Genomic DNA, 22,212 nt, shown 5'->3' with positions numbered 1-22,212 from the left:
AATATTTTGATTGGAGCGAACTTTTTCAACCTGTATTTTGATTGGTGAATTACAAGATAGACATGACTTGTTGGATTGTTTTATAAGTGTAATAAACTGTTAGCTCTGTATTATTTCTATTTGGCTAAAGGTCGTGTCCCTTTAATGGACATGCCTCTTGACCATTTTATATTTGACTTTTGTGTTTTGAAGAGACTATCATTGTCTGTTGATTCTCTTTTTATTCCTTTCATTCTCTTTGTTGTTTATTTATTGGCTATCAAATAAGTCCCAACTGGTGCGTGGAAGTTGGTTATGAGGTCGAAACATTTCTTTACACACACACACACACACACACACACACACACACACACACACACACACACATATATATATATATATATATATATATTCTGATAAGTGTCATTGTAAGTAAATTAATCATGCTTGTCATTTATTATAGAGAAACATGGCAATTGCTATATAACATAGGTTGTAACAGCAACTGAATATATTTTTTGTCAACTAAAATCACACATGGGGTATATAAATTTTGGCCGGATACATGGGGTATATATCAATAAATGAAATATAATCAATATTTTAGCATAATCGATGGCAAAAGAAAACTTTGTATTACAATTAGAAATATTACATTCTAAACATGTGCAAAGTGCAGACTCTCGATTCTTGGACTCAAACTTCAAGGGGGAGCTGCCACTGTTGAAGAAGGAAAATTTGGCTTCCATCAAGTCCACCATAAGTCATCGTCTGTCGTTACATGGTGACGTGTTTGATAATCAAATAGCAGCGGTGGCGCGCATCAAATGGTATGCATCAGCCTCTTCTTTCCTAGCAATAGCAAACTGGAGGAGCAGACTGCGGACCATGAATCGGGAGAAGATAATCCTGGCGATGCTGACACTGGCATCTCAAATGGCCTTCGTTATTCTTTTATTCGTTTTCGCAGCCGTATCACAATCATCTCCTTAGAATTTGGCCTGGCCAGGCTGTCCAGACACATGTGGCGATCTCACTGACATTCCATATCCTTTCGGAATCGGACACGATTGTTTCATGGATCCCTGGTACGAGATCGATTGCCAGCGAACCCGTGGCATCTCCACTCCAGTACTTAAGAATTTGAGCATCGTGGTGTTCCATATCTTGCTACAAAGTAATACAAATACTCAAGGTCTCGTTACAGTTAGGCAACCAATATCGTACTCCCATCCTAATTGTACACAGCAAAACGACACCCTGGTGGACTTGAGGACAAGTAACAGCGTTTTCAGATACTCCCAGATTCATAACTTTTTTGTCGCCGGAGGTTGTGATAGCCTTGCCTTGATGGCTGGCTCCGATACCCCATGGGCGGTCGTAGGATGCAAGTCTTCCTGCCAGAACAATGGGACTCTCGGATTCAACCAGTGCTCTAGTGGTAGTGGTTGCTGTGTAACTTCGATCCCCAATGAAATTGACGAATACAACGTGAAATTCAAGACTCTCGATGGTGAAACCATAGCACCAGGGGATGAAGAATGCAGGTATGCCTTCTTGATCAAGAGAACATATCGGTATCAAGCTAGTTTGCACAGTTTACCGCCAGACGTTCTGGTGGTGCTCGAATGGGCGATCACTAATTATGACGATGAGCTGCTGGATGGCAACTCCGCCTCCTGCACTATGTACTCGATGCCTGGGGTTCCCAGTCTAACATATTGCTATTGCAGTGATGGTTACAAAGGGAATTATTATCTTCCTCATGGATGCCAAGGTGAGATTAGAACATCCACTTTTATTTTGTATCTTTGCCTTATTCTTTATTAAAAGCCAGGTAGGACCATATGCGAGCTAGAAGCCTATTAAAAGCCCGCAAATATAGCTGAAATAATTATAATGTTCGAATCAGAAGATGGATGCTCCCAAGTTGGAAAAATAGGAGAATCCAAAAGCGAACTTGACTGCTGAATATTCAATCTGATTCATATATATGGTCGAAATCTGATATCATATATATTGAAATAGCTTTTTTTTTTAATTCCTTCTTCTATCTCATTCATCATTTAATATCGATCAGATATCGATGAGTGCAAAGAATATCCAAACCTCAATTGCAGAGGGAAGTGTGTGAATCGACTAGGGTCATATGACTGCGTAGACACTAAGATCAGCGCCGTGATAGGTACATAACTGACCGCCATTGTCACGGAATGTGACCGTCTATATAATACACCAATTTCATTTGCATGAAGTAAAAAAAAAACTACCATTTATGCTCAATTTAAAAGTACTTTCGTAATTAGTGCACTCAACAATGCATGTAACATAAATCCAAGAGTGAAGAAAAACTCTCAAGAAAAATATTTATTCTATTCCTAAAGTAGTTGTGGTCGACTTTCTTTTACATAGGTATGGACATGAGTATCGGAGCCATACTGTTACTTTTGCTATCTTGGTGGTTGTATAAATTCTTCAAAAGAAGACGTGAGGCAAAGCTCAAGCAAAAATTCTTCAAACGTAACGGGGAACTTCTGTTGCAACAACGCCTATCTTCTATTGAAAACAATCACATGGAGAGAGGCAGGTTGTTCGCCTCCATGGAGTTAGACACGGCTACGTACCACTTTAACGTGAATCGAACACTAGGTCAGGGTGGTGAAGTAACAATTTATAAAGGAATGTTGATAGATGGAACAATCATTGTGGTCAAGAAATCAAAAGGTGTCGATGCAGGACCAGTCAAATAGTTCATCAACGAAGTCGTTATTCTCTCTGAAATTAATCACAGAAATGTTGTCAAGATATTAGAATTTTGTCTGGAGAGTAAAGTCCCTTTTTTGGTATATGAATTTATCCGCAATGGAACTCCCTACCAAAATCTTCATGATCCAGACGAAGAATTTCCTGTCTCGTTGGAGACGCGGTTAAGAATTGCCAATGAAGTTGCTGGGGCTTTTTCGTATTTATATTTTGCTACAGCCATACCGGTTTATCATCGGGATATCAAGTCGTCAAATATACTTTTGGATGAAAAACATGGAGCCAAAGTAGCTGATTTTGGAGCTTCCGGATCCATTACCATAGACCAAACTCACTTGACCACAACAGTACAAGGAACTTTCGGATACTTGGACACGGAGTACTACCAAACCAATCAATTTACGAACAAGAGCGATGTGTATAGTTTTTGGGTTGTCCTTGTCGAGCTACTAACCGGAGAAAAGCCAATTTCTCAACTAAAGGCAGAAGAGGGCAGAAATCTCGCCTCATACTTCATCATTTCAATGGAGGAGGATCGCTTGTTTGATGTTCTTGATAAGGAGGTATTAGACCATGGCGAGAAAGAAGAAATTATTGCGGTGTCTAGCTTGGCGAAAAGATGCTTAAGCCTCAATGGGAGGTACAGGCCTACAATGAAGGAAGTGGCGACGGAATTAGAGCGAGTACGATCACTACGAAATCTCACGGTTGTTCGGAAAAATGAAGAAGAGATCAATTGCATTAGAACTGGATCTATCTGCGCTACGGCTGTCCGGAAAAATGATGAAGAGATCAATTGCATTAGAAATGGATTTATCTGCGCTACGGCTGTCCGGAAAAATGATGAAGAGATCAATTGCATTAGAACTGGATCTATCCGCGCTTCGGGTGAGATCCCTACGTTGATGCGATCGGAAGCAGAAGTGGAGCTGACTTCAATGGAGGAGGATCAGTCACTCCTATTGCGGAGATGAAGATACATTTGGTTGTCTCTGTCCAATTTTCTGTGATATGAGACATCGCAATCTCTTTATTTGCCTTTACACATGAGTTGTAGAATTATGTTGATAACACAAAGAAGTGCTTAGAAACATTCACGCTCCCTGTTGATATACTCTTTGTATGTCAAGTATCAATGAAGACTATATATCGTCTCTTCTTGGGTTCTTGTTAGTCTGCTTTAGCTTTTCACTGAGGTTTACTATTGTGGATGTTTAATTAGTTTTAGCCAACTACCTGTCTTTTGTTGCACATACCAAAGATGAAAAAGTAACTTTTTGGTTTCGATCTTTTTTATTTCACGTTATGTTATACTTATCAAAGTGTTTGAACGCTTCATAGAGTTGCTTTGGCACTTCAAAGTCCCATAGATAAAAGTTCTAACGAGTGGTAAAATTTTATTAGATCGCTTTGAGTAAAATTTTTTTTTCAACTTGTATAAACAACCTTACGGAAAAAATTCCAATCTTGAAACCCTTTACACATATATGTGTTTGCACTTTCTTTATATCGTATCAATAATTACTTTCCATTGACTAATAATCCAAGTCTTTTGCAATAAGGCAGTTTTACAAAAGAATATTTTTAATGTCAGTTTTATATGGGAGGGCGAATGCATTTTGAGTGATAAGGGGATAGAATATGTTATGAGGATAGATTACGATCGGAACCAAGGCATACATGACGCGCCACCAACAAAGGATCAAGATCGGGATGTTACGAAGTTCACCACTAAGGTTTACAGGACGAAGCACCAGCCAATAATACAAGACTTTGACAAAGGAGAAACTCACCACCAAAGCCTATAGTTAATCATTAGCTCAGGATATAATGCTTCTTGGCTCATCACCAAGGAAGAATCCATCTTCCAAGGATACATAAATCGGGGATAGATATTTGATCACATAGAGACAGATCTCATATATTTTCAATATTCAAAATCTTCTGTCTTACATTAAGCAGAAGAGGGAAGGAGGATTAGGATTGCCTAATCTGAACATATGGTGTAACGTCCTTATCTTACCTTGGGGATTGACATTACAGGCTTGTCGCCGTCCCGTTTCTTTCATCTGATTATTAAGCACATGCGGAAACGTGTATAAACAAATTCCCAAACATAATAACAGCTGGAAATCAGGAAAAGCATAACAGGCAAGACACATTATTGCCATTTTACTTAAACATATTTTACATGCCCTTTTTCCACGGGCCGTTCCACGTACAAATCATATCATAAGCGAAGGCCGAGGTTAATCCTAGCTCCTCTATGTCATCCTCCATCTTACGGACCTGAAAAGAAAAACAACAGGGGATGAGTCGGGGAGATTCAACGAGCAAATTCACTAAAACTCGTGCAAGATGATGCCTCGCCATTGTACTAACGCATACAAATATTTTCCCCGCCTTATGTCAATGGCAAATCAATAGCAAAGTGCCATCATGACTATGATCTAGAAAATCTTGATCATTAATGACATTAATGGAGGAGAACCAAAAAGTCAAGTGCCATCATGACTATGATCTCGAAAATCTTGATCATTAATGACATTAATGAGGGAAAGCCAAAATGAAATAATGAAATAATCTAACAAATCTTAAGAATTAATAGCTCTCTCTCTTTCCCTCCTCTCTCTCGGCTCCCTCTCGGTTTTGCCCCTTCTTGGCCGACTTTCTTATTTGTTTTTAGCTCATTATTGATGACAATGAGTCACCATGCTCCAATAATGAGGGTGGACAATTCAGCTATTGAGCAATTATGGAGGGAGACACCTAAACATGACTCAATAAATAGTGGCTTCAACAAGAAGAATTGGCCCTCGACTTGGCCAATTTCGTTTTCATATCTTTTCCCTTCGTGTGACCTCCAATCAAAGCTTAGCATAGCTCATTTGAAAACTCAGAATGAGCATATTAAATCACCAGAAGATATCAAGTCGAGATTCCAACGTTCTAATATAGAAAATAATGAATCTTTGAAATCTGACAAAACCAGCAGGTTTTGTACTTTTCTAGAAATCGGGCTTAAAAGCATAGTAAATGAACTCTGAAATTCTCAAATTTGAACATGTCATAAAAAAGACCTTAACAAACATTTTCCATGAAGAACATAAAATCTGAATCGTTTTGTAAACACAGCTTTTAGTAGCTCAAAGACAGACTAAAATCGGTTTGTCGGAACATAATCTTTGCTTCTCAAAGTATGCTCTTTTCAGAATCCAAATCATCTCAAAAAATTCCCAAATTTATATATATTATAGAAAAAGAAGTTCTCAACAAATTTTGTGAAGGAAGTTTGTTCAAAATCGGCCTAGAATAGTTTGTAGAAAATCGAGAAAGTGTGAACATCACAAAAATACTCATTCTGGGCGATTTTACACTGTCCGAAATTAGGCTATCGTACTACTCATATCAAGTCCAAAAATTCTGAAATTAAAGTATGTAAAACTTCAAGATATTTTGAGAAACTTTTAAGGAGAAGTGTTTGAAAATTCGGATCATAAAAGTCTCCACAAAAATAACAAAATGAAAGGGGTACAGAGTATCCGAATATGGGTTTTCTAGAATAAGAATAAAATTGGCTCCGATTGGAAAACCACCAAACTTAAACCATAGCCATTTCTCAAGGACTGAAATCGAGGATGTTACATATGGAATAAAGTATTGCTAGGCCGCATGCTATGGAACCTCATCAATCGTCCATCCTCTTCCCTTTAATTATGCAGCTCGACATTAAGGGCAGTATGGCTTGGAGCAGGAGATGTCTCTTTAAACTGCAACCTGTTCTAACGTTGATTATCTCGACCTCAATGTACTGCTGCCAAGATATATATGATGAACTCAGACATGTGGGACTAGCTGTGGAGTGGTATAACCTAATTTGGACCAGGGGCATTAGCAAACACAATTTTATTGGCTAGCTAGTTTGTAGAGATAGGCTACCTACAACAGGGATCGTCGCACAATGGATGCCTTTAGTTGATATCCAGTGTAATTTTTGTAGAGCTGGTATCGAAGACAGAACACATTTGTTCTTCCAATGTGAGTGGACGAGCAGCATATGGCATTGTATTGTAGCACAACATGGAATTAGGCGCCCTTTAGAAGGATGGAATGAAGAACTTCAATGGATGATTAGGGCAACAAAGGGCAAAGACTTGGCGGCAAGACTCCTCAAGTTGTCCTTCCTAGCAACCATATATTGCATTTGGATGGAACGCAACAGTAAACGGTTTCAAAAAAAGTCAACTGACTTCCATATTCTTTTGGCTAAGGTACATAAAAATGTCAGAGGTAGAGCTTTGCTCTATCAAAAAATTAGACCTTCCTAGTCAAATATTGTATTGGCTAATATATAGAGACTTCCTATCTCTATCTTTTTGAATTATTAGCACTATTTGTAATGTTGGGGATGCCCCTAAGCTGTTGTACTTCATCTGATTTATAATACTTAAATTCAAAGCAAAAAAAAACTACATAGGAAATAAACAAACATTAAAGACATGTGAACTACCTTAGTATTTAAAGTAATAGGAACTAAAAAACACAATAAAGTCCTATAAAATAGAAAATGCATTAAAACACCTAGAAACCAGAAATGCATTTAAAGACATAGAAACTTGATCTTTGACTCTCTCAAATTCGTGCGCCATCCTTGGAAGCCGAATAGTCATCGTAGGGGATCTCCAAACAGTGATAGAAATCGATGAGAACAACCTCCAGTCATTAGGTAGTCGATAGGAAGTCTCCAAATCGATAATAAACTCGTATATCGATATTTCAGTAACCAATCGGCAACCATGAAATCGATAATTTGTCCACTGAATGGATAACTCTCTTGCATAATTGACATCTTCAACTTGAATTGATCAACAAAGCCCGATGCTCTCGTATCACAAAGTGTGTGCATTACTGGTCTATATAAATCAATGAGCATATGAGATTTGTTTATATGGCTCTCACGAATAAAATACATTAATTTGATTATGTTCGCTCGTTTTACGACGAGGAATATCCTTCACCGAAACTTCGATTTTTGGTTTTTATTAAAGTAGGTTCTGTGGCTTGATTTCTAGGAATATCGTGGCGAAAAACAGAGTGTAGTGCAGGGTTATATGGAAGCGGGTAGAAATTGAGTGGATTGAAAATGGATCTGAGATCAACAAAGTTTCTAACTATGTTACAATACTCCTATGAAAGCTGTAAAGGACTTGAAGATTAACTAAAGCTACAGGAAGCTGTAAACGCAGGAAGTAAAAGTGCAGAGGAAACTAAAGTGCATATAAGCTTGAGTGTTTTTGCATTGTTGTTGATCCCTCTTTTCTTCTTTCTTCTGAGTATTTATATCTCCTCCTATCCTATAACTGCTTGTCGGTTATTTTTTTGTTTTCGAACTTTGAATCTTGGCGCTTTCAATAACTGCCTTATCTATCCACGTTTTCCAATTTCATTGTCCACCAAAACTTGATCTCAACCGCTGGGATGACTTCCAATTTGGATAAATAATCTCCCACGATCTGCTCGTGCTCACTATTTCCGCTTTTTGCTCATAACTTCCTCTTGTCACGATTCACGTGGCTGGGTTGTGATCTTGCCGATTTTCGGTAGCTTCAACATTTCCCGAAATGTAAACTTTTCATGTTTCGGTAAAATTACCGATTCTCTCCAATCACAGAATTCGGGACATGGTGTCATTCACGCTTACTACATTCCCGAATTTTATCCAAACGTACTTCGGCAGACGACTGAGCTCCATTGTCCGTCGGATTTTGACATTAAACCGACTTGATATCCATGCCGATTTTGGTGTAAACAAATGCCCCCTTTTAAAAGAATTAAAAGAACTTTTAATTCTTTTAAATGTCAAAGAAATAGTACCTATTCTTGACGTCGCTTCGTCACCTTGCTTCGCGCGCCTACCCTTTCGTCTCCAAAACACTTTCTATAAAAATCGTTCCTTTTTTCGTTCTTCTTCATCTTCACCTTTTTGAATCTCTGCAATCTTTTCTGACACTCTACTAAAATCCATGGCTTCCAAAGCTTCCAAGGACCAAACTTTCTCCTTTTCTGCATCAGATGCCCTCGACCGATATTATCTATTCCGGGATTCTGATAATTTCAAAGAAGGATCTCATCTGTTCTCTGTACAGAATGATTTTGAAGATTCTTATATCCTTGGCCCTGCTGCTCACAATCACTTTTTCGTTCCACTATGCCTATCAAACCGCTTCCCTCGTCATCGGATTGAGGTACTTCCCATCCATGAGTCATCTATTTTGGCGTACCAGTGGTATTCTCGTCCTTCTCGCCTTAGGGCTTTCTCTGATTTTGATTCTGAGTTCTATCAATGGTACCTTCGTCTTCTTCCTTCTAAGGGTTCTCTTTGGAATACCCTTTCCATCCACGATGCTTTGCGTCTTATTTGTTTCGACTACCATGTGAATCGGGAACTAATTGGTGCATTGTACTGTTTTTGGTCATCTTCGACCAACTGCTTCTTTTTCCCTTTTTCTCCTATATCGGTAACTTTGCTTGATGTACATTGCCTTACTGGGCTCTCTCTTTTAGGTACAGACCCATCTACCCTGTCTCTAGACTCTCATTTGCCGCTCGGCAAATTATCTGATTCTGAAATGGCCTACGGGACATTCATGAAAAACTACTTTAAAAAGGAAAATGCAGTTACCGATGAGGAGCACACTGCTTTTCTTTTATACTGGCTCTGTAAATTCCTTTTCTGCCACCCTATAGTTAGGGTCTCGAACGATTTTGTTGCTGTTGCTTCTGCTTTAGCTTCAGGGACCCGGCTTTCTTTAGGCAAGACAATGTTGGCCTTACTCTATCGGGGTTTAGCCCATGCTTCTTCCTCCACTGCTTCAGATGAAGTTAGTGGCGTTTTTTGTGGTCCCCTTTGGCTTCTTCAAGCATGGGCAACCTTCTATTTCCCTGCTTGGTTTTCCAAGGATCAAGTTATCCAGCCTCTCTCGGTTTCTATTCCTGACCAACTAGTCTACCAAACTTTGAGCAGGAAACTGGTCTCTGTTCCTAAAACACCATCCTCTTGTTTTCGGTACTTTATTTCTCAAATTTATTCCATTAAGGAGAATCCACATTCTTTCTCTCCTTTCTTTACCCCTCAATTCAAATCTTGCCTTCCTGCCTTTCAGAAGAACAAAAGTGACTTTTGGCAATCTGTCTTGACTTCTGTTGATCTCCTTGTGAGATTTTCGACAAAAGGCAGGTTTGCTGCTGGCTTTGAAATCTATTCTCCCCAATACTGTGCCAGGCAACTTGGGTTAATTCAAGGAGTTCCTGGTCCTGCTCTTTACACTTTCTCTGTTGCTTCTTTTGATAAATTAACTTGCAAGCTGAAGGATGATCAGCCTTTTAATGAGCTGACCACGTTGATACAGAGTATCTACCGATTGTCCCGTGTCATCGAATTCACTGGCTACTCTGATTATTCTTTAGCCGATTTTGACCTTTGGTGGAAGGATTATCAAAAGACTGTGTTTTCAGATCCTCTGGACCTGATTCTTTCAAAAATAAGAGATGCTGCTCCTCCTATAGCACCAAAAGCAATTGAGGCTGTGAATATGTCTCCAACCAAGTCAATAGAACCCTCCAAAGGTAATTTGATTCTGATTTTCAATATATGTTTTGCTTGATTTTCAGCCTCCCATTTAACATCATACTCTCGCAGTGAACAAGAAAAGAAAGACTTCAGACTCTATTGTCCCAAAGAAAGCACCAGCAAAACGTGGCTTTAGAAAAGTAACTATTCGTTCCTCAGAATCTCCAGAGAATCCTCCAACATCTGATCAATCTTCAGAGCTCACGCTTCGAGCTATGATGAAACCGCGCCCACCAAAAGGTACTTCTCTTGCTCTATTCATGGAGACTAGCAATGTGCATATTAGCACTAACCTGTATATCTTTTGATTAATCCAGATACTCCCAAGACTGATCCATCCAGTGTTGCTTCTCCTGTTCCTTCTCCTAGCAAGGCTCTTATCATATCAGCCCCAAATCTTTCACCAGTAATTCCTGCTTCTTTGATAGAAGTTACTGCTGAGTTGATTCAAGATCAACCTCCTATTTCAGATTCCCAAGAAGGTATACCAACGCAGGATACTTCTACCAATGTCATAGAACCTGAAGAAAATCTACCTCTAACTTTTACTGGTAAATGTCATTGCCCTGTATTTGACTCGAAATTTCTATTCAGTTATCTGATATACATATGTTACACCGACTTCGACATACCCGCTTCGCACCTCAAGAGATTCCAACGCCGAAGAAACGACGATTCGGGAACCTTTAAGTGTGCAAGTGCCACCAACTTCTCAGATTGTCACTGGTTTACCTCCCTCAACATCCTCTGCTGTGCCCAATCCATCTGCTCAGATAGAAATTTTCTCTTTAGCAGAACGGGAGGAGTTGGAAAGAATATTGGCAGGTACTCATCCCAGTTCTTCAATGACTGATGACTCCTCAAGGCCTTCAACTTTGTCAATGCTTGCCGAAGTTCCTAGAGAAGTGGCTAAAGCTAAATGGGAACAGCTCTTAAACCTATTAGAGCCTGGTTATGGGAAGTTGATCATTGACTCTAACAAAGAACGCCAAGCGAGGAATCTTTTCCAGGAAATATGCTCTGGCCATCCATCCTTTATCTTGTCGGATTCTTTTCAAGACAAGATTGATCTCTTCGCTGTTGACTTTGTAGATGCTGTGACTACAATCAGAGTCAATCTTGATCATCTCCCCCATCTTCTCTTTGGAGAAAGCCGAGGACTGGCAATCCAGGATGAGTTAGCCCACAAGCGTGAAGATGCTCGTCTCTTCTATAATCATTTTAAAGTTGAGGCAAGCAAACTTCAAAGCTTGGAGGCCAGAAAAGCAGAACTTGAAGCAGAGCTGAGGATGGTGGATGCTCAAATTATAGATCAGAAATTCACAGTCTCAAACTTTTCTCCCACACTTAGACGCAAGATGCAGAAATGTAGGGAATTGGAGAGAGAGTTTGATAATACTATTGGGTTAGTTAGGGTTCATGAGAAGAAAAGGGCAGAGATTATGGATGAAAACTACAGGCTAGAGATTAGATTAAGAGACTTTGTAACTGAAGCCAAGATCCTATTGGCTAATTGGAGATAAAATGTCGAAATCATTTGTTGGATTCCATTCTTGGTCTACCTTGCATTTGCTTAATTGTAAAATATCCCGACAGAGCAAATTCCCGATGCTGTATATTCAAATGTAGGATATCCCGATAAAGCAAATTCCCGACGCTGTATATTCAAATGTAGGATATCCTGATAAAGCAAATTCCCGACGCTATATATTTTAGCAATCGGTAACTCAAACGTTCTACCCAAATGTCGCTCTTTATCTCTGTCTGGTTCTTTTGGATATCTGAATCAACTCAAAGATAACTGTTCCACTGCAACTTGCGTAACTGAAAGATCAAATGCTTACCTTTCCTATTATTCATTCTCTCTGAACTTATTGGTTACCAACTTAATAACTGCTTATCCACACGCATGAATCAAATTCCATCTCCATCCCATCTCTCCGAGAAAACTCTGACACATCATCCTCCACGATCTGCTCCCTTTATAACTGTTTAAGCTTGCCACAGATTCCCTGCAAACTCACAATCCTGTACATGATGTCTTCACATGGTTCTTCATTTCGGCTGCTTCTTTGGTCTCGATCACAGAATAGTCGTAATACTTATGAAGGTAAACTTTCTACCTAACCTTTGACGACCATTCTTCATTCCCTTTAACATGACAACTTGCTTCATTCTCTATAGGTGATCGATCCTTATGGAGGCGATTACACGAACTGCTGTCCCAAGGACACCATGCTTTATTATTGAACAACAATCATAAGGTAGAAGTTACCAACCTGACAGACTTCTTCAGATCCAAAGTATTTCTGTCTGCAGATTCTACCTTTCTGGATCTGGTCTGGGAGCTATGTTCTTTATTCCCTGATAACTTTGATGCATTCAAACATAATGTGAGGGAGATTTGGAATTTGGAACCTGTTGTTGTGGAAGCTGATGCTCTTCAACTTCATATTGAAAAGGAGTTTTCCCGATTGCAAGATTCTAAGGCTGAATATGCTCAAACCCAGGAGTCTTGTACTCAGGCTAAAGTTGACGTTGAGATGGCACGTCAACTCCTTACTTTCTTTTTGAATCATCGTTGTGTAGAACAGAGAGTGATCAGAGATGAAATCTCTCGAGTTAGATCCATGGTTGAAGTTTCTTCAAACAGGTACAGGCAGTTGCTTCGAGAAGCTTGGGAAAAGTTTGAAGTTGTCCGCTTCCATTCTCGTCACATGAAGTATCTTGAAGAACAACTTTCTGAACTTCACCCGAATCTTGCCTTACATTCTAATCTTGTAGCCCAAAATCTCAAACTTGTTAAGGATCTGCAAATCTTTGTAACCAAGATCAGAATGTATTTTGACTTCTAGTGGATGAATAAATCTCCTTATGTTTCCCAGATTGATGGATGATATTTCTTTAGGAATTTCCCATTTATAGAACGTGACAGTTCTTTTCCATTGACGTCCATCAACTTGTATGCATTCCCACTCAGCACTTCGGTAACTAAATAGGGTCCTTCCCAATTTGATCACCATTTACCGAATTCTCTATTTTGGAGATTAAAAGGCAGTATCGCTTTCCATACTAGATCCCCCACCACAAACTGCTTAACTTTAACTCTTTTGTTAAAAGCTCTGGCTACTCTTCTCTTTTGTGCAATCAATTGATCCAAAGAAGCCGCACGAACCTCATCTAGTTCATCCAGATTTATATGCATCCAATCTTTATAATCTTCAGGCAACATTTCACTCTGTAATTGGACTCTTAAAGATTGCACTGTTATTTCCATCGGTAAAACTGCCTCTTGTCCATATGTAAGCATATAAGGGCTGATACCTGTACTTGATCTTCGTGACGTTCGGTATGCCCACAATACTGTTGACAATAAAGTATCCCATTCCCTTGGATTTTCTTCTAGATGTTTCTTGATAAGACCAATAACAACCTTGTTAGTAGCCTCAGCTTGTCCATTTGCCCGAGGATAGTACGGTGTGGAATAAATCATTTTGATTCCTCTTGATCGTGCAAATTCCTTTACTTCACTTCCAGTGAACACTGTACCTTGATCGGCAGTAATTGATTCAGGCAAGCCGAATCGATGAATTATATTTTCCTCCATAAATTTGATCACGGTCTTTTGTGTTATACTCTTGTATGGAATGGCCTCCACCCACTTCGTAAAATAATCTGTGGCTAACAAAATATAACTGTGCTTATGAGAAAAGGGTGGGTAGATCTTATCAATTATATCCATTGCCCATCCTTTAAATGGCCACGGCTTTATAACAGAATGGAGCTCCATAGCAGGTACATGTTGCAATGGTCCATGTTTTTGACATGAAAGACATGCTTTGGCATAATTGATACAATCCTGCATCATTGCTGGCAAAAAATATCCATACCTTTTTAACAGCCATCTCATCTTGATTCCTGCTTGATGAGCTCCACATACGCCTTCATGTGTTTCTGCCATAACCAATTTTGCATTATCTTCATCAAGACAACGCAAGAGCAATCCATTTGAGGATTTTCGGTATAATTCTTCTCCTAATACGACATATTTCTGGGCTTGTCTTCTCAGCTTTCGATCTCTTGAATCTGGATTCTTCAAATACTCGATGATACTTTGCTTCCAATCCTCTTTTTGGACTACCTCGCTAACTGCTATCGGTATCTTTCTTTGTTCAATAGAAGGTACCGACAGTGTTATGGTGGTTGTGATGTCAGCTAGCTCGTTTGATATTCGGTATCCAGAAGCTACTTGAGCCAACTCGTTAGCCTCAAAATTTGTATCTCTTTTAACATGGACTATGCCGTACTCCCTGAATTGCTCTAATTGCTTCTTAGCTAGATAGTAATAACCTATCAAATTCTCATTCAAACACTGGTATTCTCCCCTTAATTGCTTCACCACTAATTGTGAATCACCGAATACTTTGATAAACTGTGCTTTCAACTCAATCAATATTCCCAGTCCGATAATCAATGCTTCATATTCGGCTTGATTATTTGAACATACAAAATTTAACTTATAGACGCACCTTGTAAGTTTCCCATCGGGAGAAATTATTACCAATCCAGCTCCAGCCATGCTCTTAGCACGCGATCCATCAAAATACATAGTCCATGGTAGTACTTGACTGAGACTTTGCTCACCTTCTTCCATTTGTAAACATGGATATTCGGTAAGAAAATCAACAATGGCTTGGCCTTTTACTGCTTTGATCGGCACATATATCAAATCAAACTCGGACAAGATAAAGGCCCACTTTGCTATACGCCCTTTTATAACAGGTCGGGATAGCATATATTTTATTATATCAGTCTTATCGATCACATGTACTGTAGTTGGCAGCAAATAATGCCTTAACTTCATACAAGCAAAATATAAAGATAGACATAATTTTTCAATTGCGGTATATCTTTTTTCAACATCAGTTAACACCCTGCTTAAATAATATACCGCTTGTTCTTTCCCATTCTCATTTTCTTGAGCCAACATACTCCCGATAGTTATATCGGTAGCTGATAAGTACAATTTCAATGGTTTGCCTGCTTTTGGCGGCATTAATACAGGCGGATTCATTAGATAAGTTTTGATTGAATCAAACGCCTTCTGTTGTTTTTCTTCCCATATAAATTCATCTTGCTTTTTGAGACGCAGCAGCTGTGTCATCGGCTCCATTTTATCAGACAAATTGGCAATGAATCTTCTTAGAAAGTTTATTTTCCCGATCACTATCTGCAATTATTTCTTTGACGTAGGATGAGAAAGCTCAATGATAGCTTTTGTTTTGTTCTTGTCAACTTCGATTCCCCTCTGATTGACTAAAAATCCCAAGAAATTTCCTGCTTGTATTCCGAAGGCACACTTGGCTGGATTCATCTTCAATTTGTATTTCCTCGTCCTAATAAACGCTCGCTCGAGATAATCTAGATGATCTTCTTGGGCTGATTTAACCACCACGTAATCAATATAAACTTCTAAGAATTTACCAATCATATCATGAAAAATCAAATTCATTGCCCGCTGGTACGTAGCTCCTGCATTCTTTAGTCCAAAAGGCATAACCACCCACTGAAAAGTCTCGATTGCACCAGGACATCTAAATGTTGTCTTCGGGACATCTTCCTTAGCTATAAATATTTGGTTATAACCCGAATGACCATCCATCAGGGATAACATCTCATTTCCCGATGCTGAGTCTACTAACATATATGCCATAGGCATTTGGTATTCATCCTTTGGAGTGGCATTATTCAGATCCCGAAAGTCAATACAAACTCTCAGCTTCCCATTCTTCTTTTTCACAGGGACAATATTTGAAAGCCACTCTACATACCTGGTTATTTCAATAAATCTTGCTTTCAGCAGCCTTTCTATTTCCTCCTGGACTTTATCCACCACATCTGAGCAAACCTCCTTGCTAGCTGCTTATGCGGACGAAATCGTTTCTTGATTGGAAGGCGATGTTCTACAATATCTCTTGACAAACCAGGCATTTCATTATAGTCCCATGCAAAACAATCCTTATATTCTTTGATTAGATTAACCAACTTTTCTCTCATGCCCCCTTGTAAAAAAGCACTCACATATATCGGGCGGAAACAACCAGGCTCCCCTATATCAACTTCTAACAATGGATCTTGAGCCTCCATTGTCCTGTCTTATTTGACCAGTGGATCTTCCCATTCATCTATACAATCTGAGGCTTCAACCTTTTGATGCGCCATTTCCGCCAAATATGTAAAATACCTTTCACAAACTTCTTGCAATACTGACTCGCTTTCCATATAGAATATGTAATTCTTCCAATGCCAAGCTTGACTTAGGGATCCATTCGGCTTTCACATCCCCGAAGCGGCAATAAGCAAGGGACTGTGGATCTGTCCCTGGTGTTTCAACAGCATAACCTTCATGTGCACAGTCTCGATACTTTCGGCAAATGTCAGTCCACCCGATTGAAGCATATCCCGAATCTGCCTCAACATATTTCACTTTCTCGCCATTCCAAAATGCCAAGACTTGATGCAAAGTTGAAGGTACGCACTGATTAGAGTGTATCCAATATCTTCCGAGCAGTAGATTATATGAACCATCAGACTCTATCACAAAGAAAGTTGTTTTGGACGACTTGGACCCTATAATCAAGTCCAGCACTATTGCCCCCTTGACTTCGGTAACTTCCCCAAGAAAATCAGCCAACTGAACATTGGAAGGGATAATGTCATCATCGTCCTTCCCTAATTTCTTGAAGTACTTGTAAGATACGAGGTTCAAAGTGGCTCCGGCATCTACGAAAATTTTACCGACAGACCTACCATTGACCTTTCCTGAAATAACCAAGGATCTTAGATGCTTTGCTTTTTCAGAAGGTACCTTATCAAACTTAATGGTTTCCTTGTCGGGAAACTAGAATTCTGCCATGGCTATCTCCTTTTCCAAAATGTGTTCGGTATCTTCTTCCACTATCAAATTAGTTCCATACTCCGCTGGAAGTTTAGCATGGATCATGTTTATCCGTAATGGATGATCATATTTCTTTGACATTTTGGGGTAGCCAATTCGGTAACTCCTGTCATTTTCTCGTGACCATTTAGGACCCAAGTTCTTCTGCCCTACCTTTCCTTGATGTCTTGGATTGAGGGCTACAGTGAACTGCCCAAAATTAACTGTCTGAGGAGCTTGTGAAACTTCTTCTTTTCTCATTTCAACTCGAGAGCTATTTCCCGAATTTCCTAGCTCTGATTTAATCTGATCTTTTTGATCAGGGTTTCTCTTCCAGACCCAATTACCTTTCTTACTGACAGATGTGAAAAGTAAATCCTGCTTTGCTGTACTTTTAGCTCGGCTATTTTGGAAATTCCTTTGCCTGCTTTTCATCCGCTGAAAACGCCTCTTGATGGTTCTGTAAGATGCTTGTCCTGGCGATTTAACTATTGACCATTTTTCTTCGGGAGGATTGTGTGGCACCTTAACTGTTTTTCGCTTGTGGATTTCCTGGGAATTTGATGGTGGTGGATCATCAAACTCATCTCCCCAGCCAGTCGGCACAATTGGTAATGACGGAGGTGTATAGTCATCCGTATCTCCGTAATAGACCACATAGTCAAACTTCCCACTAGGTTCTCCAAGCAATCTGACTTTAGGATCACCTTCTTTATATCGTTGCCATAAATTCTTTTTCTTTGCAGGCTTGGGTAATGTTTCTTTTTCTTCATGAACCTGAGTGGTCGATTCCTGAAGTGGGAAAGCTGGTTGTGACGAATCATGGTGATATTCCTTCCTCTCATATCTACGACTAACATCTTTTCTTTCGGGAACATGTGCTGTTTGTCTTGATTGAACTTCCTGATCTCTAGCTTGTACTGTACAATTTTCGATAGCAACAAGCTCAAATTTTACCTGTGGTCTACCTATTCTGCGGACAAACGATTCCGATCGATATCTCCCCCTTGTTCCTCTCATGTATTGGAACTTGGGTATTTCCCGATCCTGGTGAATTAGCTCTTGGTGACAACAAGTGCAAAGTTGCTTGTTATCGTCGCCTGTCATATCTCGTATGTTAACCATACTAATCATGTTCGGGAAAGGGTCTGTGTCCACTTCCATTGGGGCCTTGCCTTTGTCTTCAGCAAACTTAATTTTGCCTTGGCGAATTGCCTCTTGAATAGTCTTCCTAAATACAATGCAATTCACCGTATCATGAGTTGAAGAGTGATGCCACTTGCAATACCTCTTATCTATCATTTCCTTCTTTGGCGGAATTATTTGCCCTTCAGATAACTTGATCACTCCATCCTTCAACAACAGGTCAAATATTTCATCCAACTTGTAAATATCGAAGGAGTAGTTATTTGTCTCCTTAGTCTTGAACTTGGATGCATCTCTCATCCTGGCTGGCTTTAGTGCTGGGCACACATATGGTTTTTCAAGCACCATAGTTGCTACGGCTATTTCATTCTCCTCTTCGGCTATATCACCTTGTTCGGTATTTTCAGCAAATGCCACTGTATGCCGATTGTCCTTATTCGGCTTCTTATCTTTCTCCTTCAACAAGTGTTCGTACTTGGAAACCCGTGCGTTCAATCGAAAGAGATCGTCAAATGCTTGTCCTTCAAATCTTTCTTTAAGGTTGAATCTCAAGCCATTAAAAGCCAAATCCGTGAACTCCTTTTCAGTAAGTGATGTTAAACATCGGTTTCTGGATTTCTTGAAACGTGCAATAAACTGATCTACCGTTTCGGTACCATATTGATACATCCTGGCCAAATCGGCTACCGTTACCTCTGGTACCGTTCGGTAAAATTGAGAATGGAACTGCCTTTCCATCTCCGTCCATGTCTGAATAGAATTCGCATGCAAATTCGTATACCAAGTGAATGCTGTTTTTGATAAAGACAGTGGGAACAACATTAACCTTAAATACTCATTAGTTCTAGCTTCTCCATATTGTGCTAAGAATCGACCCACATGTTCCACAGTTGACTGATCTTCTTCTCCTGTAAATACAGCAAAATCTGGCATCTTGAAACCCCTCGGATATGGTATATTGTCAACCCAATCGGGATGTGGTTTCCCATATACTGGCATTGGCATTCCTCTTTCTGCTCCCAATTGTTGCATTACCAATTCTGCAACTCTATCTGGGTTCCATGGCCTTAAATTTTGCTGGCCTAACCAAGGATCTTGACCTCTAGGATCGAACTGTTGAGGTCGATTCACCCCTTGCTGCTCCACGTTGAAATTAACGGGTAGTGGTGGTCTATAAAGAGGATTTTCTATCACATGAGGATATGGTTGAGGTGCAAGTGGTCTGATATGGTCAACATTAGGCATATTCACTGGTAGAGGTACATTCATCACTGATGATGCATTTGTGGCCATGGAATTAATCAAATTAACCTCATTTGAGACATTTTGAGGGAAATTATAAGCACTCACACCATTCACAAGGTTTATAGGGGTAGGATTCTCTGGCCTTGGTATAATTCTAACAGGAGGTTGAGAATTTGATCCCCTATTACCATTATATCCAACATGAAGAGGTCTCGATGTTGGTGGGAATGATGTTGTCCAGGAGGATTTGCATAAAAGGGTGGAACTTGAGAAGATGAACTGGGACGCGATATTACCTCATTTATAGCATTGATCACCATGGGCTTTATCATATCAGTTACATGTCGCACCATATGATTGGTAAGATCGTTCTGCTGTTCCTCAAACATCCTTTTTATCGTGGCTACCAAGGTGTTATCTGGTGCCAACACACGGGCTTGTTCTTCAGTTAATTGCCGAGGAATGTCGGCATTATCCTCTACTTGATTCACCGCAGAGTGTTCAGAACGTGCTTCATCAACTGGATTGTTGACGTTGCCGACCGGTATTCCTTCAGATTGCCTAGTTCTCACCATTTCTCCAAATCTTACCACGCGTGTCCCACCGGGCGTGCCAAAAAGATGTTCGCTCGTTTTACGACGAGGAATATCCTTCACCGAAACTTCAATTTTCGGTTTTTATTAAAGTAGGTTCTGTGGCTTGATTTCTAGGAATATCGTGGCGAAAAATAGAGTGTAGTGCAGGGTTATATGGAAGCGGGTAGAAATTGAGTGGATTGAAAATGGATCTGAGATCAACAAAGTTTCTAACTATGTTACAATACTCCTATGAAAGCTGTAAAGGACTTGAAGGCAGGAAGCTGTAAACGTAGGAAGTAAAAGTGCAGAGGAAACTAAAGTACATATAAGCTTGAGTGTTTTTGCATTGTTGTTGATCCCTCTTTTCTTCTTTCTTCTGAGTATTTATATCTCCTCCTATCCTGTAACTGCTTGTCGGTTACTTCTTTGTTTTCGAACTTTGAATCTTGGCGCTTTCAATAACTGCCTTATCTACCCACGTTTTCCAATTTCATTGTCCACCAAAACTTGATTTCAACCACCGGGATGACTTCCAATTTGGATAAATAATCTCCCACGATCTGCTCGTGCTCACTATCTCCGCTTTTTGCTCATAACTTCCTGTTGTCACGATTCACGTGGCTGGGTTGTGATCTTGCCGATTTTTGGTAGCTTCAACATTTCCCGAAATGTAAACTTTTCATGTTTCGATAAAATTACCGATTCTCTCCAATCACAGAATTCGGGACATGGTGCCATTCACGCTTACTACATTCCCGAATTTTATCTAAACGTACTTCGGCAGACGACTGAGCTCCATTGTCCGTCGGATTTTGACATTAAACCGACTTGACATCCATGTCGATTTTGGTGTAAACAGATTATTACAAAATTTGTGCTTCATACCACTTCAACTGATTTCTTTCGTATACTTGTTGTATATTGCCACTGTCGAACTCATTCCTATCGGTCATGTAATATGTATTATGTTTTATTAACAGATAAGTTTATTTCAAATTTTTTATCCCCGCTGATATAAGATCGAATTGGTTTCCTACATTCTTTTGCATGGGGTTACATTTTGTAGACGCCAATTAGATATTGATTTTATTTTTTGAGCTCATTCATGATTTATCTTACTCTATATTGGGTCACGAACTATAAATAAGTTCTTCAGTGAAGAGCAGAAGCGAGAAGTTGCAGAGAAAGAGAGAGAGATTTGACGACGTCGGGAAGAAGACGACGGTGGAGAGAGCGAGCACGGAGAGAAGACTGCGGAGGGCGAGAGCGGTTTCGGGAAGAGGAAAGCTGAGACCAGCCTGTACACTGTGCAAAACCAAACGCCCTTTTTTTAATTATTATATTTAGGCCCCCTTAGAAAATGAAATTGCAATTTTTACCCCCCTCGGCTAACCACTTCCTAAACTAGTTTAAAATCATGTTTTGACCCCACAAAAAAAAACTAGTTTAAATCTTGCGCTTTGCATAATTGTAGAACTAAATTATTTATTTTATATCATTTTCAATAATTTTAATTTTTAGTTAGTTAGTTACCTTGAGAAAAATTGATCGACATCCTAAGCTGGGTTGAGCTTTGGCCAAATTGTTTTGGACCTCTCTGGACAAATGCTAGTGTCGGCAAAACTGAAAGTCCAAGGTAAGTCCCCGTTTGCTTTGGGTTTTTCACTATTTTCGGTAGGTCATAGAGCCACTTTGAGGTTCTCCACGAAATGAGGCATGGAACGAAGCCACTACAAAGAAGTTCGGGAGTTTGAAAATTATTCCAAAACTACCGTCACCAATTTTTTCTTTTTCCAATTTTGCCCTTGTAAGTAACCATTCATCTTCTCCACATGGTGAGGCTCCGTCGAGAGTTGCGGAGGCTAGCCAACGATCACCGACGACCTTGGTGAGGGGTTGCCTGGGGTTGAAGGATCACAAGGGTCGCACGACCT

The 22,212-nt window shown here is 39.7% G+C and overlaps 1 long non-coding RNA gene and 1 pseudogene across 1 annotated transcript in view; both read left to right on the top strand.

The window, feature by feature from the left end:
* The window catches only part of LOC130139554 (uncharacterized), a 48,824-nt gene that overhangs the window by 13,906 nt on the left and 12,706 nt on the right, over positions 1–22,212 (top strand). The window lies entirely within an intron of this gene.
* On the top strand, positions 826–3,785 carry LOC115674137 (wall-associated receptor kinase-like 8; annotated as a pseudogene).

Source organism: Syzygium oleosum, unplaced genomic scaffold, assembly GCF_021117445.2.
Source record: "Syzygium oleosum isolate NSW1041296 unplaced genomic scaffold, Sole_v2.1 Sole_v2.12, whole genome shotgun sequence".
NCBI classification, from domain to species: Eukaryota; Viridiplantae; Streptophyta; class Magnoliopsida; order Myrtales; family Myrtaceae; genus Syzygium; species Syzygium oleosum.
Note: the sequence above shows the minus strand (reverse complement) of the source record. Positions and strands in the feature narration are given on the sequence as shown.